General features: G+C 39.5%; 1 long non-coding RNA gene across 1 annotated transcript; it reads left to right on the top strand.

Annotated features, from left to right (window-relative positions):
* Window positions 1-251: 251 nt before the first annotated feature.
* On the top strand, window positions 252-878 carry LOC122240149. The gene is made up of 2 exons (XR_006219508.1): window positions 252-466; window positions 624-878. It is a non-coding gene; the product is annotated as an uncharacterized LOC122240149 (long non-coding RNA).
* The last annotated feature ends 6,764 nt before the right edge of the window (window positions 879-7,642 follow it).

The raw sequence follows: 7,642 nt of genomic DNA, 5'->3' as shown, positions 1-7,642 counted from the left end.
CCCACAAAGTAGTGAGAAGTAGAGGTGTATCTTGGGAGACTTAGCATGTTCTATGTCCAGGGAATCAAGATACAACACCCAGGTGATAGAGCACAAAAACTGGAGACATGCACCCATCTGCTCATGTGTCATCACTGATGAAATCCTCTTGGAATGTCCAGAATGTAGATTCATTGATGAGGAAATAGATGTATATTTGATGTAATAAAGGGTGTGCCAGCTTTCACTATTGTTCAGTTTACCCCTTAACTGCAAACTGGACCAGCCAAGAGTGGTCAAATATTTAAACAGACATGCACCTTGAAAGAGGACCAAGACCGAACGTCAGAAAAATTGGCCCTCCCCGCTAAAGAACAAATGTGATTGAGGATATAGAGAAAATACTTCGGAATAAATATAGTTATGTCCTCAGGGAGATTAAAAAGCCATCTGCTATGAAATGGAACCATAGTTCTGGAACTTAAAAGTAAGATAATTAGACCCCAAATATTTCCATATTCTAATCCTCAGAACCTGTGAGTGTGAACTGTTACGGCAAAAGGGACTTTGCAGATGCGATTAAGTTATAGATCTTGAGATGGGGAAGATAATTCTGGATTATTCGGGTACTGTTGTATTTACAGAGATCCTTATGAGAGAGACACAAGACTGTCAGAGACAAAGGAGAAAGTGATGTGTCAACAGAAGCAGAGATTAGAGTAATGTAGCCAGGAGCCACGGAATGCCTGCAGCCTCCAGGACCTGGAAGAGGCAAGGAGCAGATTCCCTGGAAGTCTCCAGAAGGAACCAGCCCCACGGACACCTTGATTCTGGTACTTTAAGAATCACTTTGGACTTCTGACATACAGAACTGTAAAAGAATAAATGTTGTTTCAAGCCACTAAGTTTTGGTAGTTTGTTACAGCAGTAAATAAGAGAGTAGTACCTATGGCAAAGAAGAATTAAGGTTACAGATGAAATCAAAGCTGCTCATCAGCTGGCCCTACACATCTGAAAATCATGAAAATAATTCACACATTAACAGATTAAAAATAAAAAATCATATGATCACCTCAAAAAAAAAAAAAAAAGAAAATCATTGCGAAATTCAATATCCATTCCTGAATAAAAAAGAAAAAAAAAACCTCTGCAAACTAGGAACAAAAGGTAAGTTTCTTAACCTGATAACAAGTATCTATGGAAAATCTACAAGGAACATTTAATAGTGAAAGACTAGGGGGCATGTGGATGGCTCAATCAGTTAAGTGTTCGACTTCAGCTCAGGTCATGATCTCACAGTTCGTGAGTTTGAGCCCCGCATCGGGCTCTCTACTTCAGCACAGAGCCCGCTTCAGATCCTCTGTCTCCCTCTCTCTCTGTCACTTCCCCACTCACACTCTCTCTGTCAAAAATAAATAAACTTTAAAAAAATTGTGAAAGACTAAATGATTTTCCTCTAAAATCAAAAACAAGACAAAGCTGTCCATGCTCAGCACTGCTTAACATTGTACTGAAAATTCTAGCCAGTATAAGGTAAATAAAAGAAATCCCAGTCAGAGAGACAGACATAAAACTCCCTGAACTCACAAATAACATTATCATTTACATTTTTAAAAATCACATGCACTACACAAAACTACCACCACAAATATGTGAATTTAGCAACGTTGCATGATATAACATCAGTACACAAAATCAACTCTATTCCTATATACCAGCAGTGAACAATCAAAAAATAAAATGACAGAAACAATACTATTTTCAAGGGCATCCATCAAAAATATAAAGCATACAGGGATAAAACCAGCAAAGGGTGTTCAAGACAGGCACTTGGAAAATTAAAAAACCTTGCAAAAAGAGTATGAAGAGGACCTAAATAAATGAAGAGATGTGTCATAAATTAAAAAACCTATTAACTTAAAATGATGTTTTTCTCCAAATTGATCTATAAATGCAACACAATACCAATAAAAAAAAAACCCTCCCAATTATTTTGTAGCTGATTCCAACATGCATATAGAAATACAATGAACCAAAAATGGCCAAACCAGTTTGAAAAAGAAATCTGAAGGCTGTACACTATCTGATATCAAGATTTATTATAAGTCTACAGAAATCAAGACAGCGTGGTACTGGTGTAAAGATAGACAAATAGATCAGTGAATCAGTCCAGATTTCCTACAAGTAGATCTACACTCACATCGTCAACTGATTTTCAACAAAAGTGCAAAAACAATTCAGTGGACAAAGTACAGTGTTCTCAACAAATGGTACAAGAACAATTATCTATCAGTATATTTAAGAGCTTCCATTTATACTTTGCACATACACAAAATTAACTCTAAAAGAATGATAGAACTAAATGTAAAATCTAAAAAAATAAACCCAGGATATTTGTTAGAACAATAAAAAGGCAAATGACTGACTGGAAATAAAGATTAGCAAATTACAGGGCGCCTGGGTGGCTCAGTCAGTTAAATGTCTGACTTTGGCTCAAGTTATGATCTTGCATTTGTGGGTTTGAGCCCCATGTTGGGCTCTGTGCTGACAGCTCAGAGCCTGGAGCCTGCTTTGGATTCTGATTCTCCCTTGTTCTCTGCCCCTCCCCCACTCACGCTGTCTCTCTCTCTCTCTCTCAAAACCAAATAAACATTAAAAAATTACATATTTAAAAAAGATTAGCAACTTACATATTCAATACCTGGACATTTACCGATATAAATGAAAGTATATGTCCATAGGAAGACTTGTACACTAATGATCATAACAGTGTTACATATAATCATCTCAAACTGAGAACTACCCAAATATCCATCAAGAGGTGAGTGGATAAACAAATTATTTACCTACACAAATGGCTACTACTCAATAATAAGGATTGAGCTATGGATATGTTCAACATCGATGCATTTCAAAATAACAAGGCGGAGTTTTTAAAAAGCCAGACAAAATGGGGTACATACCATCGACTTCATTTATATAAACTGCTAAAGAATGCCAACTAATGTATTGTGACAGAAAGAAGATAGATCTGTGCTTGCCTGGGGGTAAAGAGGTTTGGGAAAGGGGGATTACCAAAGATATTAATAAACTTTTGGAGACGATCTATATGTTCATTTTCTTGATTACCATGATGGTTTCATGGGAATACACATAAGTCAAACTTATCAAAATGTACACTTCAACTACATTCATTTTATCATATGTCAATTACACTGCATTAAAGATGATTAAATAAAAAATTTTCTAAAAAATGACAGTAATGAATTATAACTTATTGAATAAAATTTTTAATCATTTAGAAAGTCAGTTCTAAAGGGATAGTAAATCCAAATGTGAAAGATAAAAAAAAATCAATCTAAAAGAAAATATATGAGGTATATTCATGACATTGGGATAGGCAACGTTTTGTTAAAGTAGATACATGTCCATCAATAAATGAATGGATAAAGAAGACATGGTATATATACAATGGAATATTATACACCCATAAATAAGAACGAAATCTTGCCATTCATGGCAATATGGAGGGACCTAGAAGGTATTATGGTAAGTGAAATAAATCAGAGAAAGACAAATACCATATGATCTCACTTTTATGTGCAATCTAAAGAACAGAACCATTGAATCCACAAGCAAACAAACAAAAACAGAAACAGACTCATAAACACAGAAAACAAGATGGTGGCTGCCAGAGAAGATGGGAGCAGGGGAATAGGTAAAATAGATGATGGGAATTAAGAGGTACAAACTTCAAGTTATCAAATAAATAAGTGGATGCAAAGCACAACCTAGGGAATATAGTCGATAACATCGTAGTAACTTGGGATGGTGACCAACAGTAACTATACTTAGCATGGCAAGCATTTCATAATGTATATAATTGTCAAATCACTATGTCGTACACCTAAAACTAATAAAATATTATAGGTCATCTATACTTCATTTAAAAAATAAATACATAAAGTAGATACAAAGAAACTAACTGGAAACATCTGGATAATTTAGTTAAGTTAAAATTAAATTTTCTGTTAGTTAAAAGACAATATTAAAAAAAGTAAAAAGGGCACACAGTGAGGACAGATAAATACATGATAGATAGATAGATAGATAGATAGATGATAGATAGATAGATGATAGATAGATAGATAGATAGATGATAGACCCAAATAAAGAACTTTTATCTATAGCCTTAAAGTAAGTTTAATCACCTAAGTGTGACATCTAAGGCTTTCCTGACCTGGATCCTATCTACCTCTTTGTCCTCACTTCTATTACCCTCTGGTTGGCACATAAAACTCCTCTCCTGAGCAATTTACTATCTTCTCCATATGCTAGGCTACTTCAGTCTCTGCCCCTTCTCATGTGCAGTTCCTTCTGCCTAAAATAGCTTTACTTCCCAGTCTAATTTGTGAGTGTCCTTGCTGACACCTCTTTCAGGAAGCTCTCACTGACCCCAGCACAGAATGAGGCACCCACCCTCAGGTTTCTGACATCACCCTAGGCATTTCCTTTCAGTGCAGCACCACTCTTTATCACAATGGTCTGCTTCATTGCTCAATATACCTTATTAAATTGGGAGTCTGAGTGGCGGAAACTATGTAGCTTATCTTTGCATTCATGGTCCCGGAGATAGTAGTTGCTAAATTAATGTTTATTGAAGGAATGAAGGAAAGGAAGAAGAGAAAGGATACATCAGCTCTAATTTTACAAACATAAATCTCAAAACACCTGAAAAAAGCATTCCTGTCCCACAAGATAAAGCAACATCTGGCAGGCATCTGCAGTCCCCCTCTGTTGAGTAGCTTCTGGGAAATCAGAAATGCATGTAATAAAAGGTTTGGGCTTTTTTTTTCTTCCATAGGGTGTTCAGTGAGCCCCATGGAGAGCCACGGGAGGAGTCAGGACAGCAGCCAAGCAGAACCTGATTATAGATCAGCTGTCAGATTGCAAAAGAAGTCTTTCTCATGCTGGACAGATTGCTTGCTGAGGATCATTAACCATTTAGGACACATGACATTTTTTTCCCCCATTTAAATTGCTTTCCAACCTAGCAGTATGAAAATGAAACCCCATTATGACAATCATCTTTCATTCATTATCAGAATCTCATCCTTCAAATGTGATTAGGGAGAACTTGAGGTCATCTCCCACTTCTTGAGGTCGACCAGGAGGAGTACAGTGGCAATTCTGAGAGGGGTTGAAGGTTTGGCTTAGAAGAGGTGGTCTCTTTCTACTTATATATATCGAGCTCCTACTATGTGCAAGACACTGTACATAATTTCTTCTTAAGATGATGAGATAGTCACTTCATGAGAAAGATGAGTCTCCAAGGGTGTAAGTAAATGCCACAAATTCACAGCAGTGTCAGAGACAGGATCTGACATCAACTCATTAATTTATTCATCCAATAAATATATAATTATTGACTGCCTCATGTAAGTTCTATCCCAGGGATAGAGCGGGGAGGAAAATAAGCACAGGCCACAGGGTCACACAACCTCCAGCCCCCCCCCCCCAAAAGATAGACTATAAAGCATTAATTACCATAAATTAGGATACCAGGTACTGTACTGTGGCATCATAGAACCAGGGAAGCTAGTCTGTGGCTTGAGGGCTGGCTTCCAGGAAGAAGTGACATTTAAGCCAAGATCTGTAAGTACAAGTCAGGGTTAGACCCACAAGAGTTTGGGAAGGGCTTTTTCTCAGGTGGAAAAAGATTTAGCTAAATGTCCCGGGATTGCGGAAGATCCTGAGTTGCTAGAGTAACTGAAGTTTTCAAAGTGAGCAGGCATCAGGGAAAAAGAGGGTTCTGGGAGAATCCACAACAGTCAGGTAGATCTAGGACCCTTGAAGCCAGTGGGCACAGCTGGACATCATCCTAACCGCAAAAGGGGGCCAGTGAGGACTTGGAATCCAGAGGGCAGCCCAGATAATAAGTAACTAAGGACTGTGCCCTCCTTGCCACTTTTCTAAGCAGCATACAGGCCCTAACACTTTAGTTGCAGTAGCATAAGCCCCGACACTGGCCTTTGGTAATGGCAGAGCCCGGACCTGAGCTTTGATTGGCAAGGTACCCGCTTCAAAGGGGGGGCTACCTTCGCAAACACATTGCCAGTTGCACTGGGTAAGGAGCCGCTCCCCCCCACCTGTCTTCTTTGTTTTAGAGATTTGATTTGATTTGATAATTGACCATTTGGGCCCCTTGTTTTTTCTCTTCCTGTGCTTCAAATTCCATCCTTATGTTTTAAATTCACCAATAAAGAGAGTCAGCCTGAGAAACTCTAGGCTCCCAAGCTGGACCCCAATGAAAGCAAAACCCCAGGCCCATTCTCTCTCTGTCTCTCTCTCTCTCTATCTGTGAACTTGCTGTGTGGCCCAAAGTGTACCATATAAGTTCCAGGACTTGTAAGTAATGAACCTAATTTTCTCCCCCCATTTCCCTCACGGTCACTGCAAAAACATCCCGCGGTCAGAAAACCACAGGGCTGGTCCCATCACAGCAGTGGTTATTGATAGGCTGAGACCAGCACAAAACAGTTGCCTTATGATTTATCAGCCAACGCAGGACAAGTTTGAGAGTGAAAATAGTAATTAATAACTAGGCTGGGACACCAGCAAAATTGTTCTAAGCAAATCAGAATGTATGGTCACCCTACATCTAATCCCCAGAACAAGCTCATGAGGTAGGTACTATTATGTCCATTCTGTAGATGAGAAAACGGATAAGCAGGGGAGTTAAGTTACTTAATTAACCAAAGCCATACAAGGTCTGTCTGATAAGTGACATTTCAGATTTGCCTCCTTTGAAAGATTTTTCTTTCTTTTTAAAATTTTTTTTCATGTTTATTTATTTTTGAGAGAGAAAGAGAAAGAGAGATTGAGACACAGAGAGTGAGTGGGAGAGGGGCAGCAAGAAAGGGAGACACAGAATCCAAAGCAGGTTCCAGCCTCTGAGCTGTCGGCACAGAGCCCGACCTGGGGCTCAAACCCATGAACCATGAGATCATGACCTGACCTGAAGTCGGACACTTAACCGACTGAGCCACCCAGGCACCCCGAAAGACTTCTTTCATGGGTGCAATCAAAGCTGACTGGTTTTCTATCTAGTGCCAGGCACTTGGTATGCGACAGTGAGCCAGAGGGACAGTGTCTCCCTCTATGGAGCTTCACTCTAGTGTCATGGAGCTGATGGGATCACAGAACTCCAGGATCCAGAGGATACACCAAGTAAATAAATCTGTGACATAAAGTCAAGCGGTGCTAAGTGCTCAACAGGGGCATGAGACAGGGCAGTGGTTCTCAACCAGGACCGACTCTACTCCTCCTGGAGACATTTGGCAATACCTACAGACATTGTTAGTTGTCACAGCGGAGGGGGGTGGTACCAGCTTCTAGTGAGTAGAGGGCACGGGTGCTGGGAAACATACTGCAGGCACAGGACAGTCCTCCCCAATAAAGGATTATCTGGTTCCAAACAGTCATAGTGTTTGGGCTGAGAAACCCTAACACACACTCCTTCCTCCACAGACACCCACACATAGTCACACCCCCACACCCCCACAGACACACCCACAAACACACCCACAAACACACACACTTCACTGCCTCTGCCTACCCTCTTGCCCACCATTTTTTTTTTTAATATAATTCCTTCTTCAAA

The sequence above is a fragment of the Panthera tigris genome, chromosome B4 (genome assembly GCF_018350195.1).
Source record: "Panthera tigris isolate Pti1 chromosome B4, P.tigris_Pti1_mat1.1, whole genome shotgun sequence".
Lineage (NCBI taxonomy): Eukaryota > Metazoa > Chordata > Mammalia > Carnivora > Felidae > Panthera > Panthera tigris.
Note: the sequence above shows the minus strand (reverse complement) of the source record. Positions and strands in the feature narration are given on the sequence as shown.